At 42.8% G+C, this 20,036-nt stretch overlaps 1 protein-coding gene and 1 long non-coding RNA gene across 6 annotated transcripts in view; one reads left to right on the top strand and one right to left on the bottom strand.

Moving 5' to 3' along the window:
• The window catches only part of ZFYVE28 (zinc finger FYVE-type containing 28), a 371,188-nt gene that overhangs the window by 261,285 nt on the left and 89,867 nt on the right, over positions 1-20,036 (bottom strand). The window lies entirely within an intron of this gene.
• LOC149450692 (uncharacterized) lies at positions 14,218-17,260 on the top strand. 2 transcript variants are annotated; one of them, XR_016315220.1, is made up of 2 exons: positions 14,218-14,598; positions 16,948-17,260. It is a non-coding gene; the product is annotated as an uncharacterized LOC149450692 (long non-coding RNA). The 2 variants fall into 2 exon arrangements; XR_016315221.1 differs by having other exon boundaries at positions 14,218-14,590.

A 20,036-nucleotide genomic window follows, 5' to 3' on the forward strand; every position in this document is an offset into this window, starting at 1 on the left:
TGGGTTTTTTTCCAGCCAAAAAAATGTTGATTACAGTCTATGTGTGTATGGACACATAGGATAACATCCTGGGGAGTTTACTGGCTGTAGAAAAAAAAAACGTCAAAAGCCAAAAAACAGCAGCTGTAAAAACGTTCAGTTTACATGAGTATTTATACACATTTCCATTTACATAGTCCGACAAGTGACACAGTTACGCTTGTTATACACTAGTAGAATTTTGTTAAAAATTGTCCATTTTAAGAACGTTCAATCAATTTTCAAATCATTGGACACAAATTGATTTTCATTTTTGACCGCACTGAATAGAAAATATAAAGGAAGATTTTTTTTCTCAACCAGCATGTGGTTTTTGTTTCATAAAGCCCATTTGCTCCAAAATGACTGCTAAAAGCAAACAAATTTTTGTTAACTACTTTCAAACTACATTTGTCAATCCATCAAATGTACTGAGAATTTTTTCATGCAAAATTTTTATATGAATTTTAGTTCAAAATAATTACTAGTGTATAGCCAGCTGGCTTAAAGTAGAAGGAAAGAAAACCACTAATGTGCCCTTTAACATGCTCTGTATATAATGCATGCATTTACAAGTTTCTTTCCTTTTTTAATATACAGGTTTTAATGCAAACATGCGATCATGTGACTACAAAGCTCCAGCGACCATACACCACAAAAACTTCAGGTGCAGCTCCAGGTCTCCATCGCAAGTTCTGGTAAATCACGGAGAAAGGTGCCAGCACGGAGAGAGCCTGTACGAGCTCTTCACTAACAAGCCAAAAAGGGATCCAAACCGCTGCACAAAGAAAGCCCAAGTATCAAACAGATGAATAGCGACTTCAGCAATGCGTTTCACCCCACCCAAAGGGCTTAGTCACATAGCTTCAGTGAGTTTATTTCTTTGTGCAAGGTCAACAACGCCACTGAACTGCACTGGGCAGTGGTTCCCAATCTCAGCCCTCAAGTACCTCCAACAGCTCACGTTTTCAGGATTTTACGTAAACTGTGCACAGGTATTCAAAGTTATTCCGTCTAAGGGACATTTCCAAAACAGCCTGTAAAGGGTATTTGAGGACTGAAGTTGGGATCCATGGCCACAGAGCATGACTTCATCCCATGGACATCTGTAGTTCTAGGGTGTTGTTGGCCAATTCACGTCCATCAGCCACCCAGAAAGAGACACACTTGTTGGAGCTTTGAGGTCACATGACTGTATAGTAAACCCGTCACAGAAATATTTACTTTGCAATTTAATTGAAAATCTATAGATTATATACAGAGCACTGGGGAGGCAACAATTAAAAGATGTGTAGGGTGTTGACTTTCCTTCCACTTTGCAGTGTGCACAACAGCATGGTGTGTAATGACTAGCTAGCTACAACCTACAGTACAGTTCCCAAAGTTTAGTTCCCAACTGTCCCCACTTTTAAAGTTGCAATTTTTTGAGCTTGTATAAGAAAAGTACTTGCAATTAGTTTTTCACCTTACATAATGTTTTTACCCTGAATATTTCGGTATCCTAATGCTACTTTGCAATGTCCCTACTGAAGACCGCATCTTCTCCCCAACCAAGATAGAAGCAATATGAATCTTGTGTGACTAAGCTAAAAGAAGATGAAATTGTTGAGTAGATCGACAAAAGGTGACGGGAACCTGCATCTGAGATAGTCTAGCTAAGCAGCACTTGTGCAGCATAAGGGACTATACAGCTCATATGTACTGTGTTCTGTGGAATAGAATTTGTTCAGTCATAGCCAAAAATATTGGCATCCCTGTATTTCTGTCAGATAATGCACCACTTCGCCCAGAAAATTGTTGCAATTACAAATGTTTAGGCATTCTCATGTTTCTTTCTTTTGTTTGTATTGGTATGACACTAAAAAGCGGAGAAACAAAAAAGCCAAATCTGACACATTCCATGCAAAACCCCAAAAATGGACTGGACAAAATTATTGGCATCTTCTCAAAATTGTAAAAAATAATTGCATTCCAAGCTTGTGATGCTCCTGTAATTTGTAACTAAACGCATCTGTATCAAATAACAGGTGCTGACAATATAGAAATCATACCGTCAACCAGTTAAAATGGTGACAAATGTCTGTTGTGTGTCTCTGTGTGCCACATGGAGCATGGAGAAGAGAAAGAGCAGACAAAGAATTGTCTGAGGATTGGAGTACAAAAATTGTGGAAAAGCATGGACAATCCTACTCCAGAGATCTTAATGTTCATGTGTCCACTGTGCACAACATTGTCAACAAGTTTACAGCCGATGGCACTTTAGCTAATCTCTCTGGATGAGAATGTCTAAACAAAGGTAGATTAGGAGACCACCATTTTGGGGCTATCAACTTGCCAGAAACATGAGCCTAATGCTGGGTACGCACAGGAAGTATTTTTTTTCGTTCAACCCAGCAGGCTGAAAAAAATTACAGATAGCTGTACTCAGGGCCGCTGTTAGAAATCATGGGGCCCCATACAGTCTACCTGACAGGGCCCCCTTTAACCCCACCCCTGGCCCTGCCATTGACCACACCCCTTGCCCCTCCCCACACCCCACCTCAAAACAAAATGCAGCGTTGTGTTCTAGTGCATGCAAGGGGGAGGAGTTACAAATCCAAGTGTAAATGAGGTTTAAGGCTACAGGGCTTTTCTCATAGAATAGGTGCAGAAACTATCATACCCCCATTGCACCACTCACCATTAACATCATCAACACCCCCCTTAGTGTGCTATATACAGAATGTAGAGTTCAGGAATGTGCTACCTACAGAGTGCAGGGTTCAGCTGTTTATTATGCACAAAGTGCAGAATTCAGGGGTGAGCTATGTACAGAGTGCAGAGTCGAGAAATGCGTTATACAGGGAGTGCAGGGTTTGAGCAGTTGTCCGTGAACATAGTGCAGGGATGAGGAGTGCACTACACAAAGTATAGGGTTCAGGATTGTGCTACGTACGGGGTACAGGGTTCAGGATTGTGCTACGTACGGGGTACAGGGTTCAGGATTGTGCTACGTACGGGGTACAGGGTTCAGGATTGTGCTACGTACGGGGTACAGGGTTCAGGATTGTGCTACGTACAGAGTGCAGGGTTCAGGATTGTGCTACGTACAGAGTGCAGGGTTCAGGATTGTGCTACGTACAGAGTGCAGGGTTCAGGATTGTGCTACGTACAGAGTGCAGGGTTCAGGATTGTGCTACGTACAGAGTGCAGGGTTCAGGATTGTGCTACGTACAGAGTGCAGGGTTCAGGATTGTGCTACGTACAGAGTGCAGGGTTCAGGATTGTGCTACGTACAGAGTGCAGGGTTCAGGATTGTGCTACGTACAGAGTGCAGGGTTCAGGATTGTGCTACGTACAGAGTGCAGGGTTCAGGATTGTGCTACGTACAGAGTGCAGGGTTCAGGATTGTGCTACGTACAGAGTGCAGGGTTCAGGATTGTGCTACGAACAGAGTGCAGGGTTCAGGATTGTGCTACGAACAGAGTGCAGGGTTCAGGATTGTGCTACGAACAGAGTGCAGGGTTCAGGATTGTGCTACGAACAGAGTGCAGGGTTCAGGATTGTGCTACGAACAGAGTGCAGGGTTCAGGATTGTGCTACGAACAGAGTGCAGGGTTCAGGATTGTGCTACGAACAGAGTGCAGGGTTCAGGATTGTGCTACGAACAGAGTGCAGGGTTCAGGATTGTGCTACGAACAGAGTGCAGGGTTCAGGATTGTGCTACGAACAGAGTGCAGGGTTCAGGATTGTGCTACGAACAGAGTGCAGGGTTCAGGATTGTGCTACGAACAGAGTGCAGGGTTCAGGATTGTGCTACGAACAGAGTGCAGGGTTCAGGATTGTGCTACGAACAGAGTGCAGGGTTCAGGATTGTGCTACGAACAGAGTGCAGGGTTCAGGATTGTGCTACGAACAGAGTGCAGGGTTCAGGATTGTGCTACGAACAGAGTGCAGGGTTCAGGATTGTGCTACGAACAGAGTGCAGGGTTCAGGATTGTGCTACGAACAGAGTGCAGGGTTCAGGATTGTGCTACGAACAGAGTTCAGGGTTAAGGATTGTGCTACGAACAGAGTTCAGGGTTAAGGATTGTGCTACATAGAAAGAGAAGGGTTCAGGATTGTGCTACACACAGAGAGCAGGGTTCAGGATTGTGCTATGTAGAGAGTGCAGGGTTAAGGATTGTGCTACATACAAGAGTGTGCTATGTGAAGAGTACAGGGTTAAGGATTGTGCTACATACAGAGTGCAGGGTTCAGGATTGTGCTACATACAGTGTACAAGGTTCAAGGATGTGCTACATACAGTGCAGGGTTCAGGTTTACGTTACATTCAAACTTCAGGGCTAAGGATTGTACTATGTACATAGTGCAGGTATGCATATGTCACAGGCAAGTTTACAATCCCCTCCCCCCACCAGTTCAGAGCTCTGCCCCCAAAATTTTGTGACTGGGGGACTGCCCTGACACTGATTGGATGTTAATAGGATGCTGTTTTTTTCCCAGCATGCTCTTTAAACAAAAGCTGGTCGTGAGAACAGCTTCTGTTGGACAAGGAGCTGTACACATGGGTCTGAAAGTAAGTCAGTTCCTGCTGACCTGACCGGTTTCACCCAATTTTTGGCCGTGTGTACCCAGCTTAACTATTGGATTGAATATTGCTGGAGGAATTGCTTCCTCATCTAAACAATCCAATAGGCATATACAGACAGGAAGGAAGGCAGGCAGTGGGTGAGATTTGTATTTGAAAAACAATCTAGATATAGTATAGGATGGACATTTACTTTTAAATATCAAGCCATAAAAACAATTTCATACTGCAAGTTAAAAATCGTACATGCACACTGGCAAAAATGGGTCACCTTTTCATTTATCCAGATTTTCTACCATCTATATGCCACCATGACCACATAGTCAATTCCATTTAGTTCTTCATCATTATTGGAAGGTGATGCTAACATCTATTTGATTAAAGTGGTGTAATCCCTCACAGGAAGTTCTGTGTAGTGATTACTTTCATTCTTTACCAGAAATTGGAAGTGTTATAGAATAAAAGTATAATAATCTATACGCCGCCATTAGTCTTCCTTTCTCCTCAAGTTTTTTTCAACCACTTGTTGCTCATTGTACTAAATCTAGGTGTCAATCGAATGAGAAGACAAAACATAGGGAAAGACTGGGAGGGGCCACATTGTTCTGTGTAGTGGTGTACTTTGCTGCTTGGGCAAATGTAGGAGTATACGTAGGAGGAAGTGTAGAAAGCCTATGACCTCTGACCTGTGCAGGCAGCAGAGATCAAACCAAGAGGTCATAGCAAATAATAGGTCCTGTTGTAGCTTGGAAACATACTGATAAAGACCACAAGACAGGTTTTGCAAGTTGCGTAGTCCTTCTCCTCTGAGTGATTGAGGATGACCCTCAAGATGGTGTGGAAGACTAGAATTTAACTCTCAAGGCAGAATTCTTGGCTTATGATGGAGTACAAGAAAAGGTTGAGTACAGTCACTTAAGTATGTTTAAAGTTTTATTGACTCAAACTCTGGAGAGGGAATAGCAGCGCAAGATACCCAAATGAACAAAATAGGCATCTGGAAGATCTGCACCAAACATTTATCACCTTCACCCAACCAACACCACTGGACAAACCCCTCAGTGCTAGGATTGGGTAGATATTCAGAACTCATACCTTGTTACCTCTCACATTAACTACTGGAGACAACACAAAATTAGCAGACAGAAATATTCAATGTCTTGAGCATAGGGAAAACCACCAAGAAAGTATTAACAAAGCTCAAGCTGATTACTGCCTAGCTACAAGAACAACATAAATTGAACTATGGACTCTCCTGCCTAAAGGAGGGTCCCTACACTTGCATGCATTCACTATTTTTTGGTTTGCAATATTCAAGAGTTCACATTGAGAAAAAACATTAGTTCTTTAACTTAAGTATGTGTTACCTTCTGAGGGCATACTTACACTGTCCATTCATCTTTCTGTCCCAAAAGAAGAGTTCCCTTCCCAAATGTAGCACAAACAGCAAAGGTTTTAACCCTTGCACATTGTACCTAATGTTTCATTGCCCTTTGTACCCCTGATGGAGAGACTTTGCCTTCTGTTTAGGGTTCACCATCAATAAGACAGGAAAGTTCTCTGCAACGAAGTCACAGAGAAAACTGGAATAGGTTTTAACCCTACCACACAGTATGCAAACTTACTCATTCTCATGCTCTCTCATACACACATTTTATATATATATATATATATATATATATATATATATATATATATATATATACATACATACACACATACACACACAAATATACATCTACATCAAAGAACACTTTCATGTATAATCTGCCATCATCACTAATTGGGTAGACAAGCCTTTCTCAACTATTTTAATACGGAAGAGACTTTTAAATTATTTCCTGTCTCGGGGAACCCCCACTAAATGATTACATCTCTAGCTCACGGCATATTTGCGTGATCAGCAATTTGTAAATATTGTATAAAACTACATAAACAGAATAAAATAATATGGTGCATCTAGTATATTAGACACCCTCAGCAGATTTATTTTTAACACTCCCCTGCTCTATAAGAAAGAAAAGTTTAAATTATGAAATGGAACAAATAATAGCCAGAAAAGAAACACCAATGGTGAATGTACAATATAGCTGTAAAGCGCTGTGTAATTTGATGGTGCTGTAGAAGTACTGTAATAAAGAAAATTGTAGAGTTCCTACTGTAGTACATTCAACCTCACTACTAAATATGTGGTGGCTAAACTTTTTTCTAACGCCCACCTAGTCACCTGCCCCCTGGACCCTTTTCCATCACAAATGCTACAGTCTCCCTCTGGCTCTATCCTATACTCTCTAATGCACATCTTAGATCTCTCTCTTCCAACATCTTCCTCAATTCTCTAAAACATGCACTAGTCACCCTCAAACTTAAAAAAGCCCTCAGTAGACCCCACCAATCTTAACCTACGCCCCCATCTCCTTACTCCCCTTTTCCTCCAAACTCCTTGAATGCCTGGTCTACAACCATATCACTAAGATTAACCTTCTTCAGTCTAGATTTTGCCCTCAATACTCCACATAAACTGCTCTCCTTAAACTCACAATCGATCTACTAATGGCTAAAACCAATGGACACTATACTGTGCTCCTACTTCTGGACCGCTCTGCTGTATTTGACACAGTGGACCACTCCCTCTTCCTCAAAAAACTCTACTCCTTAAGTCTTCGCAACTTTACTTTTTGTTGGTTCTCATCCTACCTATCCCACCACACTTTCAGTGTCACTTACAATTCTACTTCCTCTTCTTTTCTTTGTTGGGGTTCCCCAAGGTGCTGCTGTTGGACCTCTTATTCTCGATCTACACCACCTCCCTGGGTCAGCTGACTGCCTCCTATGGCTTTCAATACCATGTCTATGCTGATGAAACCCAAAACTAACTCTCTACCCCTGAGCTCGCTCCAACAGTCTCCTCACGCATCACTAATCTACTAACAGACAAAACTTGATGTCACACCACTTCCTGAAAATCAATCTATTCAAAACCAAGCTAATTATGTTTCCTCCCCTATGTGCTCCTTCCCCTGACTTTTATGTCAAAATCAACGGCTCATCCATCAACCTGTCCCTGCTCGCCATAGTTCTAGGTGTAATCCTGGACTCTGAACTATCCTTTTGACCCCACATCCAATCAACAACCAAAGCTTGCCACCTCAACCTCTGCAGCATCTCCAAGATATGCCCCTTCCTAAGAAAAGACACCACAAAGCTTCTAACTCACTCCCTGGTGAGCTCCTACCTTGACTACTGCAACTCCCTCCTCACTGGTTTGCATAGGCTAGCCCCGTTCAGTCCATCATGCATGCTGCCGCCAGACTCATCCCTTACCAACCGTTCAGTGTCTGTCATCCTTCTCTACCAATCCCTACACTGGCTCTTGCTCACCAAACAAAATAAATTCCAGATACTTACCACAACTTATAAAGCCATCCACAACTCAGCCCCTAGCCTAGCTACATCACTAACCTTGTCTCAAAATAGCAAAAAATAAATAAATCATTCTCTTTGTTCCTCCCAAGACCTCCTGCTCTCTAGCTCCCTTGTCACCCCCTCCCACGCTCGCCTCCAGGACTTCTCCAGAGTCATCCCATCCTCTTGAACTCCCTTTCCCAATGTATCTGACTATATCCTACTCTGTCCACTTTTAGACGATGCCTAAAAACTCATCTCTTCAGAGAGGCCTATCTTGCCCCCACCTAAGAACCATACATTTATTTTCTCCATCAGCCCACTCCCACATTTATTACCTTTTGTATCTCTTGACTTTCCCTCGTAGATTGTAAGCTCTAATGAGCAGGGCCCTCTGATTCTGTTTAATTTGTATTGTAATTGAACCGTCTGCCCTTGTGTTGTAAAGCGCTTCGTAAACTGTTGGTGCTATATAAATCCTGTATAATAATAATAGTCAGTGTAAAAGTGCCTTCTTACATAGCTACATAGTTATTCTGGCTGAAAAAAGACAAAAGTCCATCCAGTTCAACCATAAAAAAAAAAAAAGTTATAAATCCTACACGCACAGCTGATCCAGAGGAAGGCAAAAAACCCAGCAAAGCACGATCCAATTTGCTCCTGCAGGGGAAAAAATCCTTCCTGATTCCCCAAGAGGAAATTGGATATTCCCTGGATCAACTTTACCTATAAATGTTAGTAACCAGTTATATTCTGTGTATTCAAGAAAGAATCCAGGACTTTTTTTAAAGCAATCCACTGAGCTGGCCAGAACCAACTCTTGAGGGAGTCTATTCCACATTTTCACAGCTCTCACTTCTTATATTGGTAGTTGGTGTAGTGGTCCCATATATTGGTGGGCAATGGGAGAAGGACCTGTTATACTAGGGCCTCAAGCACACGGCATTTTGAAGTAATCCTTTCTATGCTTTATCTTTCTGCCAAGAGCTGGCAGAAAAATCAAGCATAAAAAAAGCTTGTTTTGGTGTTTAATTAAGCGCGCTTTCCGGCATATGGCTTTGAGCGTAAGCTCATTCTACTGGCCACAGTATTCATTTATTGTAGCCACTGAATACAGTTATGCACACGTTTATGTAAATGTCGCTCTTCTCTGAATGCAGCTTTGGTGCATTTTGTTGCCTCTAAGCACTGCTCTTAGGGCTCGTTCACACGACTTTATTTCTAACTCTTGCCAAAGCTTTTGACAGGTGTTAGGGCGTTTGGGAAGCATTTTTAACGCTCCCCAAACGCCCTATGCGTGGTTTTGAGACGGTTGATAGGCGTTTGCCAAGCGTTAAAACAGCACCAAAAACGCCTATAATGAAGTTAAATGGTATTAACGCACCGCAAACGCCTCCCAAACGCTTGTCTGAAGCCTGCTGACAAAGCTAGTGTGAACGTAGCCTTAAAGTGCTAATATAACACCTGATATGCATGGCCACATAGGCAAACTCAGAACTGCATGAATGAACAAACAAAACCAGCGCTCAAATCTTCATGCAGACTAGGATAACTAAAACTGTAATTCGTAGAGGTGCAGCCCTTATAGATGGGGAAATCTTGATACTGGTGAACAAAAAACAGGGCGCACTCTCTTCATGCATTAACGTAGTAAACCAAGAATTTATTAGAAAGCATAAAAATGCATATTCACAAACCAAAGGTAGTTAAAAACAGACAAGAAGAGTCCGTAATGACAGTTCAAAGTGACGGTAGACCATTGGTGAGGTAGGCTAACGCGTTTCGGGAGACAAACTCCCTTCTTCAGAGCTAAAAAGTAAGCGTGCTATTCCAGCATATATAGGGCACAAAATGGCTAAAGAGGACCAGAACACAGTCCCTCACATGACAGCCCAATCAGGCCTTTTGCTTTGGAAACTCAGAACTGCATTTAACCATTTACAGACTGCCAGCATTGTACTGCAGGCGGGCAGCTTGTACAGGAACGAATGCACAGCCTCACTGCGCATGCGCATTGATGCCATCAGTTACTGCCAATGTGAATATCTCCTAAACGGCGCATGTTCAGCAGACAGTCACCGCACCTACAGGTAAGAGTTAACTACTGCTTTATTAATGCTTTAGTGCTGAAAGAAACCCTGCAGCCTCTGAAGGAACCCGGCTGAGAAATCCTGGGGTAGAGAATAAAAATCCACTGCAGTTTCTCTTTTAGCATGTGTGACAGCTTTATAATTTGTTTGCTTGTAAAGCATTTTTATGGGTGAAGCAATGAAAAGGTTTATATACCTTCTGTACCAGGAAATCAGGGCAGTGATGAGCTTGCTTTACTAGGCAACTCTTAGATAACTTATCTTCTCTTCTGACCTTTCCTCCCTTTTCCTGGATCTTTAAAGAATTTGTTTTCAGGCATCTTAGATCTGTTCAAAAGAAACAAGTCACAGCAAATCTCTTTTATCACATCTCTGTTGTTAATGTATGGAGCGGTGGACAGATCATCTATCTTATAGGCAGATGATAGATCTAACATGTGCCGGTAATTTGAAAGATAGCTTTTGCTGCATAAATGTGGGCTGTTAATCCCAACTTTGAGGAAAATCTATGATCAGAATTTAAATTCTCTATTAAAGCGATTCTAAAGGATTTTTTTTTTTTTTTTAAACATAACAAACATGTCTATACTTGCATGCTGTGTGCAGTGGCTTTGCACAGAGCAGCCTGGATACTCCTCTTGGGTCCCCCGCAGGCTCTTTTGGCCTCTCCCTTCCGTCGGGTGCCCCCACAGCAAGCAGCTTGCTATGGGGGCACCCGTTGCTTAGTGTGACCATTCACACACAGAGCCGTGGCTTGGCCCTCGCCCCCTCTCTCTTCTCATTGACAGCCGTGGAAGCCAATGGCTTCCGCTTCTGACTCAGAGGGAGTCCTGGAATAGCCGAGACTCCATTGTACATTGCTGGATTGAGAATGGGCTTAGGTGAGTATTAAAGTGGGCTGGGGGTGATGCTGCCCACAGAAGGTTTTGTACCTTCACGCATAGAATGAATGACGGTAATAAACCTTGAGCCTTTAGAACCACTTTAATTTCACATTGTATTTACAATAATTTCTAGTCTACTCCTAATAATCGAAACAATCTTACAGTTTGCAAACTTACTTTATGAAGATCCCCACATATTTGCTAAATTGTTAGCACTTCTGCCTGGCAGTACTAGGGTCGTTGGTTCGAATCCCAACCTCGGCACCACCTGCCTGGAGTTTGCATGTTCTCCCTGTGCCTGCGTGGGTTTCCTCTGGGTACTCCAGTTTCCTTCCACACTCCAAAGACATGCTGGTAGGTTAATTGATTCCTGTCCAAATGGGCCCTAGTATGTGAATGTATGAATGTGAGTTAGGGACCTTAGATTGTACGCCCCTTGAGGATTAGGGACTGATGTGAATGTACAATATATATGTAAAAGTGCTGCGTAAATTGATGGCGCTATATAACTACCTAAAATAAATAAATATACCCTGTGATATTAGGCACTGCTGTGTCACACGTTTCACAAAGCCTGCCTTCAGAACTACAGAGGTGCTGAGAGGAGGAGTTTCAGGAGGCGGAGTCAGTACAGGAAAACAGCTTGCAGGCAGCAAGGTACCATGGGATATGTAGTGCTAACAATTGAAAGGAAACAGAAGAGGAGAAGCTGCAAAGCAAGTAGGGAATCCAGGAAGTTGTGGAAAGAGAAGGCCAGTAGACAGACAGAACGGACAACATGAAAGGGGATTTTTCAAGTAATCTTATATTGGATAGTCAAAATTAAATATGGTTTGTATTGCTATTACAATGCTGATGATTTAAAAATAATAAAAAAGGTACATGCCATGACTACACAACTCCGTAAAAATTCTACGTACCTGGCTGTCTGTTTTAACACCTTCACGGAAGGGGATCAGGAACAAGTATTTTTGCAGGTCAAAACCAAAACCAGTGCATCCACAAGACAGCAGAGGAAGTTGAAAGGGTTAATAGTTAACTAACTTTTGCTTTGTGCTTGCTAACCAACTTTTATTCCCATAAACAGGATGTTCTCTGGGGACTGGAATGTTGTTATCTATGTAAGTATCTCCAGCATTGAAGGGTTGTAGAATTTATTATCTTGTCTGCTATATTTTTATTGCGCACCATATGGTGATTTATTGTAACATATATAATGTATTCTGATTGGTGCTTTATGGATACCGCCTGAAGTATTCGGTGTTATCTCTGTATTTATACTCAGGTACAATAATAAAGACTTGGAATTCTGCGCTTCACACCTCAGTATCTGAACTTCATTATTCCCAAAGTACTTTGTATGTGGCATGGTTGGACGGAGAGTGCAGGCATGAAATTGAGCTGTCCTAACAGAGGTCTTGGTTCATGTACACTGGACGTTTGGTCATCTCTCCTAGATGACTTTCATCCTGGCAGCAGTATTCTGGAAGAAAAACACACTTAACACTTGCAAATGTGATTACTGGCACAGCAAGCGCTTGGGTGTTCATTAATTGCATTGATCAGAACAATAATTTATTCTGTTCACTGAAATGAATAATCACTCAAGCGCTAAATGCGCCTAGTTTTAAAGTGTTACTAAACCCCCGGACCCTGCATTCACTGTATCCGGTCTCCCCGGACCCTGCATTCACTATATCCGGTCTCCCTGGACCCTGCATTCACTGTATCCGGTCTCCCCAGACCCTGCATTCCCTATATCTGGTCTCCTTGGGCCTTGCATTCACTAAATCTGGTCTCCCCGGACCCTACATTCACTATATCTGGTCTCCCCGGACCCCGCATTCACTATACCTGGTCTCCCCGGACCCCGCATTCACTATATCTGGTCTCCCCGGACCCTGCATTCGATATATCTGGTCTCCTTGGACCCTGCATTCACTATATCTGGTCTCCCCGGACCCTGCATTCGATATATCTGGTCTCCTTGGACCCTGCATTCACTATATCTGGTCTCCCCGGACCCTGCATTCCCTAAATCTGGTCTCCTTGGACCCTGCATTCACTATATCTGGTCTCCCACAGTACATAGAAATGCAATTATTTTGGTAAATATAAACTGCTAAATCACTTTCTCATCAGCATTTAGCGCAGTCTTGTGACTTCTATCAGTGTCCAGCTGATCACATGTTAAAGCTCATAGGAGGAGTTTTCATTATGCTCTGGGAAGATGCAGGACCGCTGACCTTTGTCTGGACAGCGCTGATTGGCCCTGTGCTGATCACATGCACTCTCCCAAAAAAAAAAAAAAGCTCTCTAGCAATACACACCAAACTGAGCATGTGCAGAGTGACACCACATGATATGTCTTATCAGGAGAAAGAAGAGGAGGATCAGAAAAGTCAGACTCAAACAATGTTTTTACACAGTGCAGAGGATTAACCCCTTAGGTTCCACAGTGAGTATAACAAGCATGCTTTACTGCATATACAGACTGATTTTACAGTTGTGGGTTGCTTAATACCTTTTTTCATCAGCAGTTAGAGCTGCCATGTGACTTCTATCACTGTGCAGCAGAGCACTGGTTAAGGCTTGTAGGAGTTTTCATTCTCCCATGACTATCCTATGAGGCTGTGGGACCTCTGATCCTCTGTCTGGACAGTGCTGATTGGCCCTGAGTTGATCACATGCACCCTGCCAAAGAAAAAAAAACGCTCTCTACCACTACACACCAAACTGAGCATGTGCAGCTTGCCCCAAGGCTCTGTTCTATCAGCAGATGGATTGGGGACAGTAGAAAGAGGGGAGGATCAAACATCCTTTTTACACACACAATACGATGGATTAACCCCTTAGGTTTCACAGTGAGATTAACAAGCATGCTTTACAGCATATACAGATTTATTTTACTGTTACAGTGGCTAAATGGTTAGCACTTCCGCCTGGCAGTACTAAGTCGTTGGTTCGAATCCCAACCACAGAACCACCTGCCTTGAGTTTGCATGTTTTCCCTGTGCCTGTGCGGGTTTCCTCCCACACTCCAAAGACATGTTGGTAGGTTACTTGGATCCCGTATAAATTGTCCCTAGTATGTGTATGTATGAATGTGAGTTAGGGAGCTTAGATTGTACGCCCCTTGAGGGTTAGGGACTGATGTGAATGTACAATATATATGTAAAGTGCTATATATGTAGGTGCGTCTGAAACACAGGCGACTTCCTGGCTGAATCACCAGAAGAAATAGAAGAAAGAAAGCCTGAGAAGGAAAACTAGTCCAGCTATCACATTTTATGATTGGACATACAGGACGGTTATTGAAATCCTTATGTTTCAGGAGTCTTTCATTCCTGTTGCTGCACATCATCTTCCAAACAATAAACAGCCTCCAGGCCAGAAAACCATCGACCGTCAGTATAACTGCACAACGTGGGAGAAAACATTCCGACAGATAGGCTTTCAAAGATGTGAGTTGGCTGTATTACGGTTCCGCATATCTGGAGGGGACCGGAGATGTAGAACGCATACCACTGAAGGGGTCTTTACTATTTGAAAGGATACCATCCACAGAGGGGAATCTGACCATGGAGGATCCTTTTGTGATCCCACAGGCGTATTGGCCCATGGTAAGGAGGTGAGGAGGCAATTCAGCCATTTAGGATTTTATTACCAGTGGCTAGAACGCACATCCACCGTATCACCTGCATGGTTTTCAATAAATAGTGGATGACCTGGCATATTTGCACTTTTTGGACTTTTAAATTATTTTTTTATTTATGTATATTTCACTATATAATTATTTTTAGTCATTTTGGACTATTTTTATGTAGTATTTAATTGGGGGAGGATTGTTCTTTTTTCCTACATTTGTTTTATATTTGTATTTGGAGTTTTTTTGAAGTTCTCACTGAGCATGTGTCACTTTATATAGGAGTTATATCCCTTTTAAGGGATTCACTTTTATGTGTCACTTGGTTAGTCTTTCATTTGGCTAATTCTATCCACTGATCCCAATTAGGGATTTGGGTTGTCGGTTTGTTTACATTTTGTGTTTTCACCAAATTGGGTCCAATTGGGACCCCGTGGTTTCATGTTTTTTTGTCACTTGAAAGATTCTAGAGAGGATCAGATCACTGTGTATTTGTCACTGTTTATGCATTTCTTCACATATTTATATTATTATTGCATTATTATATGTGGTTATTATTTATGTAGTAGCGCTACACTATTGGATTTATATTTATATTTTTAGCATCATTTTCACCTGTAGGTATAGGGTTGGGTGTCAGCAGCTTTATAGTTATTATTTACATTCTATCATTTCACTTAGAAGCGCAGGAGGATAAAATCAATATATGTAAAGTGCTGCCTAAATTGACGGTGCTATACAAGTACCTGAAATAAAAATAAATAAATACTGTTTGGGTTTAGTAACACTTTAACCCCTTCATGCCACCACCTCCTGGCCCTTTAAGAGTTTCAGAAGCCGGGAGGCAGGACGTGCGGGGTTTAGGGATCATGTGACCGCCGTGCCGCGTCATCACGGCGGTCACATGATCGGGAAAGGTCCCGATCGAAAGATCAGATCGGGACCTTTCTGTGAGTGCCGGACATGTGTGCTGGGAGCGTGCAGGGTGTGCGCTCTCAGCACATATGTTTTTTGTTAATTGCACGCAAATTTGCAGCCGCTCGGCGTCTAGGCCCAGACACCGGGAGGCCGCACATTTGTGTGCTGCCGGCGTGAAGAGGTTAAAGAACGTTTAAAATTGTGTACACGAGTTTTTTTTGTCCAAAACACTGCTGCTCCTGCACACGCTGGTAGTGCGTTTATTTCTCCTCTAAGCTCCTATGTGTGCATGGACAGCTATGCTAACAAGGAGGGGCTTTTAGGAGCAAGAATATGACAGACGTCCCTAACAGCAGCATTAAAAATGTCCAGTGTTCATAAGGCCTAAGGTTCCATGTACTAGAGCCTGCCCTTACCGAAGGCTGTGGGAAAACACAAATCGCAGCAAAATCGCAGGACCGCGGTTACTGCGTTTTGCAGTTTTCCATGGCTGGCGGTCAAAACATTCCAATCCTGAATGCAATTCTTCTGCATTCAGGAGAGCGACGTTTAGCCTCACCTAAACGTGGAAGCTGCTAAACTCTGCTAAAAGCCTACGTGTACATGGACACACAGGCATTTATGAAGTAGAGTTTAGGAGCTGCTCGTGGACATGAATCCTAATTCCTATTCAGCAATTACATGATGATGAGGAACAATGATGACATCAACAGTCCTAATTTATTTAATTCTTCTACATCAGCCATTCTCTAGGGATCCTCCAGAAATTGCTAGGATTTCCTTGAACTGTGGCTGACTGACAACCAATTTGATGGTTCCTATACAATTCTGGGGCCAATGCCAGTTAGCAGAGTCAGCAGAATGTTTTTTTTAGCCGTCTGTAAAGGTGGCATTCTGACCACCATTGTAAGAGGGGACTCTACCCACTGGCCTTTGGGGGGTAAAAATGATGAGAAAGGCTGTTCTACAGGTGAACCTCTTTTGAGGCTTTCCCTCCTTCTGGAGGGTGTCAATGATGGTTTTCTGCACAACTATCAGGTTAGCAGTCTTTCCCATGATTGTTATTCCTACTGAACCAGACTGAGAGACCATTTAAAGGCTCAGGAACCCTTTGCAGGTGTTATGGCTTAATTATCTGATTGGAGTTGGACACTTTGAGCCGAGAATATTGCACCTTTTCACAATATTCTCATTTCCTGAGATTGTGGATTTGGGGTTTTCATGAGCTGTAAGCCATAATCATCACAATTATGACAAATCACGGCTTGAACTATCTTGCTTTGCATGTAATGAGTCTATCTCATATATTAGTTTCACCTTTTAAGTTGAATTACTGAAATAAATGAACTTTTGCACGATATTCTAATTTGTTGAGTTTCACCTGCATATGATCCCGATACCTACCTTTTATTGCAGGAATCTCAGGGTGTTGCACACCAGGTCTATTCTACACTAAAGAGTCCAAGGATCCCTGAACAGCAAGGTGCTTGAATAGTGAAACAGATTGGCTTCTATGGCTTTTGGTTTTGGCCCAAATCCTCCAAGTTAATGGGACTTCCCACTGCAGTAATGAGCTGTGAAGGTCCTCTAGGTCAACACATTCAGATACGCCGGAGTCTCAAACTGCCCACCATAAGGAGAAAAAAAAAAAATATCAGTGCTTTCAACCAAACCTCCCTACTGTATACCCATATTCAGCTGCAATTAAACAAATGTAGTTTATTACTCATGATAGGCCAAGAAATAAAATATTTATTCCTGCTGATGTCACCACAATTGCCAAGTCCAGGGATCTCCCATGACTGGGAGGAGGGATCTTTGAAGCACCGTACATGAACACGCACCTTCCATAAACATACTGTAAGTGCAGCTGATAGGACAAGGGGTGGCAACACAAGCAGTTGCACTGGTAATGGATTGGGAGCAAACCTGTTATTTTCTGGATCATCTCAACTGCAAGCCTACACAGAGGCAGCGGTTTAAAAAGATAATAAAACCCTTACATAAGCCCACTGAGGTGACTGGCCTCAGGCAATACATAGAGATTAATTAAATCCACCTACATGGTCGGACCTGTCTGAGGCTTTTCTCCTCCACAGCCTTCCAAAGTACACAGATTAAATGGGATTGCTCAGCTTCCAGAAGGCAGGGGGTGGGGATCTGATGTCACACACTGCACAGCATAAAGCTCAGTGTAATCTGAGATCTGAGTGGAGGGAAAGGACAAACACACACCCATGCAGTCGTAAAAGGAAACATGCACATCTGAGGTGGTCAATTACCTGATGTGTGTTGGGGAGGGGGGGAGGGGGGGTTTGGGCTTGGGCAGGTTGTCACCAAGGATTGCCTGGTGTCTGGAAAAACTGTCTGAAGTGTTTCATGCAGATAGCAGAAAAAGGAGTAGACAGGAACCACACTAAGTGCTATGGACTGAGGGAAAAACATACTATAGAAGGATAGGCTTTGTTCATTTTTAATTTCAGAGGTTTACAACGACTTTAAGTGAAAAAAAAAAAGCCTTGACTACCTTCCCTGACCATCTACTCTACAGAAATGGCTGGTACCCTTTACCACGAGGAAGAGCAATTCCGCAGGAAAACTGTGGCAAGGAGTCACTGTGGCTTTGTACAGGACACACAGCTCTGCCACACTGTACACCTCCGATATTGCCTGCAACCCCGAGACACTCATTGTGGCCGTCCAAGGAGACGCGGAGGAGTGCAAGTGCATGACAAAATAGCCAACTTCTCACCTTGTATATATATCTTGATCAAACTGATGTGATAATCTCCTTCATTGATTTTGTGCCTTCTCTACCAAATTAACTTTTAGAGTTATATCAGGCAAGAAAGCCGGCACTGTATAGAGCGACTACATAAATATACATAGTGGCTGCTCAGGGGAGACATGGAGGTACAAAACATCTTCCAGTCGGTAACATCAACATTTCTTCCTGATGATCCCGGTCATACAGTCATGACAAAGCAGCATAGCGAGCCCACTAATACATAAAAGACCGAATGCAAAGCAGCCCACAACAGATTTATGTGCAAATCACATGTGAATTGTGTGCGGTGCGATTGGAGTCTTACATTATGTATGGCTCAGATCACACTGCCTCCGCACCAAGAGGGTGCAGGACCCTTTTTTGGGTCCACACTAGAATCGGATCGCATGGGTATTCACACCTATGCGATCGGATTCTGCACATCGCACCGCGTTTTGTGGACCGATTTCGGGGTGTTGTTAACTTAACATACACACCCGCAGCAGTTCGCATGAAGGGGGTGCGATTCTAATGCGGTGCGGAATTCGCACAGAAAACGCTGCAAATTCCGGACTGCATCAGTGTGAACCCAGGCTTAAAGTGTATCTAAACTAACAAAGATGCATTACATGGCAGCTTACCAGCCCTTAAAATGTGGCAACTGCATTAGTTTTCTTTTTTCAGTACACCCCCCCCCCCCAAAGTTTTCCCCTAGTTATTTTGTATTTCCCCATTTTGCATAATTGAGGGCTTGCAGTCTATTGTAATCATTTTGAATGAAGCCCTTCATTTTTTCAAGTGGTAAAGCTGCCCATTCTTCTTAGCAAAGAGCCCCAAGATGCTGTAAATTCTTCGGTTCTGTATCATGAACTTTTCTGCTGAAGCCACTGAATAATTGACTTGGCCTTACGTTTTGAACCATTGTCATGTTGGAAAGTTCAATTGCACCCCATGTGCAGCTACTAGGCTGATGAATGCATACATCCTGCTACTAATTTTTACTAAATTTCCTGTAGCTCACACACCCTCAAAACAGATGCAGGGGTCCACCTCCATGCTTTGCCGGAAGGTTGTGTGCTTCTCTTCATAGGCTTTTGTGACTCCTCTCCAAACATAGAATTTATGGTTGTGACCATACAATTAAATTTAGGTCTGGCATTCCAATGTATTACATTTTATTGTACTGGATGTATTTAGGCTTCTCTGGGTGCTGTTGGGCAAGTGGTTTGCAGACTTTTGGGGTATTGAGTCTTTCTGAAGTAGTCAAATTTTTTAAACACATTGCAAGTTAATAACAAATGGGTTATAGAAAAAAACAGCACTGGGTAAGCCCAAAAAATACTTGGTACAGGGTCTCCTTAACGTGTAGCTGGGTGCTTGGCTAGAGACAGACAGCGGTTTAGGACACAGCAGCACTGAATCATGGGAGATGAAGTTTGGTAAGGAAATGTTTCTATGGCAGTTAATTAACAGGACTACAATTCCCAATGTGATTCGGGTATAGAGAGCTGTATTTTCACAGGACTACCAAAGGAATTTCCTCTTGGCTGTGAGGCTTTGAGGAGACTAAGGTGTGCTCCTATGTGCACATCAACCTACAAGCCCACAGCCATGTGCTGCAGACCAGAGTCCTTCCAGGCAGATCCAGAAGTGAGTAGACATCTGAACAGTGGGACCCCTATTATTGCTAGGACTGGTCAGAGAACACTGAGGTCATTAACCTGTTGCTGCTAGCAGA

Source organism: Staurois parvus, unplaced genomic scaffold (genome assembly GCF_062004578.1).
Source record: "Staurois parvus isolate SC_StPar_1 unplaced genomic scaffold, SC_StPar_1.0 ptg000564l, whole genome shotgun sequence".
Classification (NCBI taxonomy): Eukaryota; Metazoa; Chordata; class Amphibia; order Anura; family Ranidae; genus Staurois; species Staurois parvus.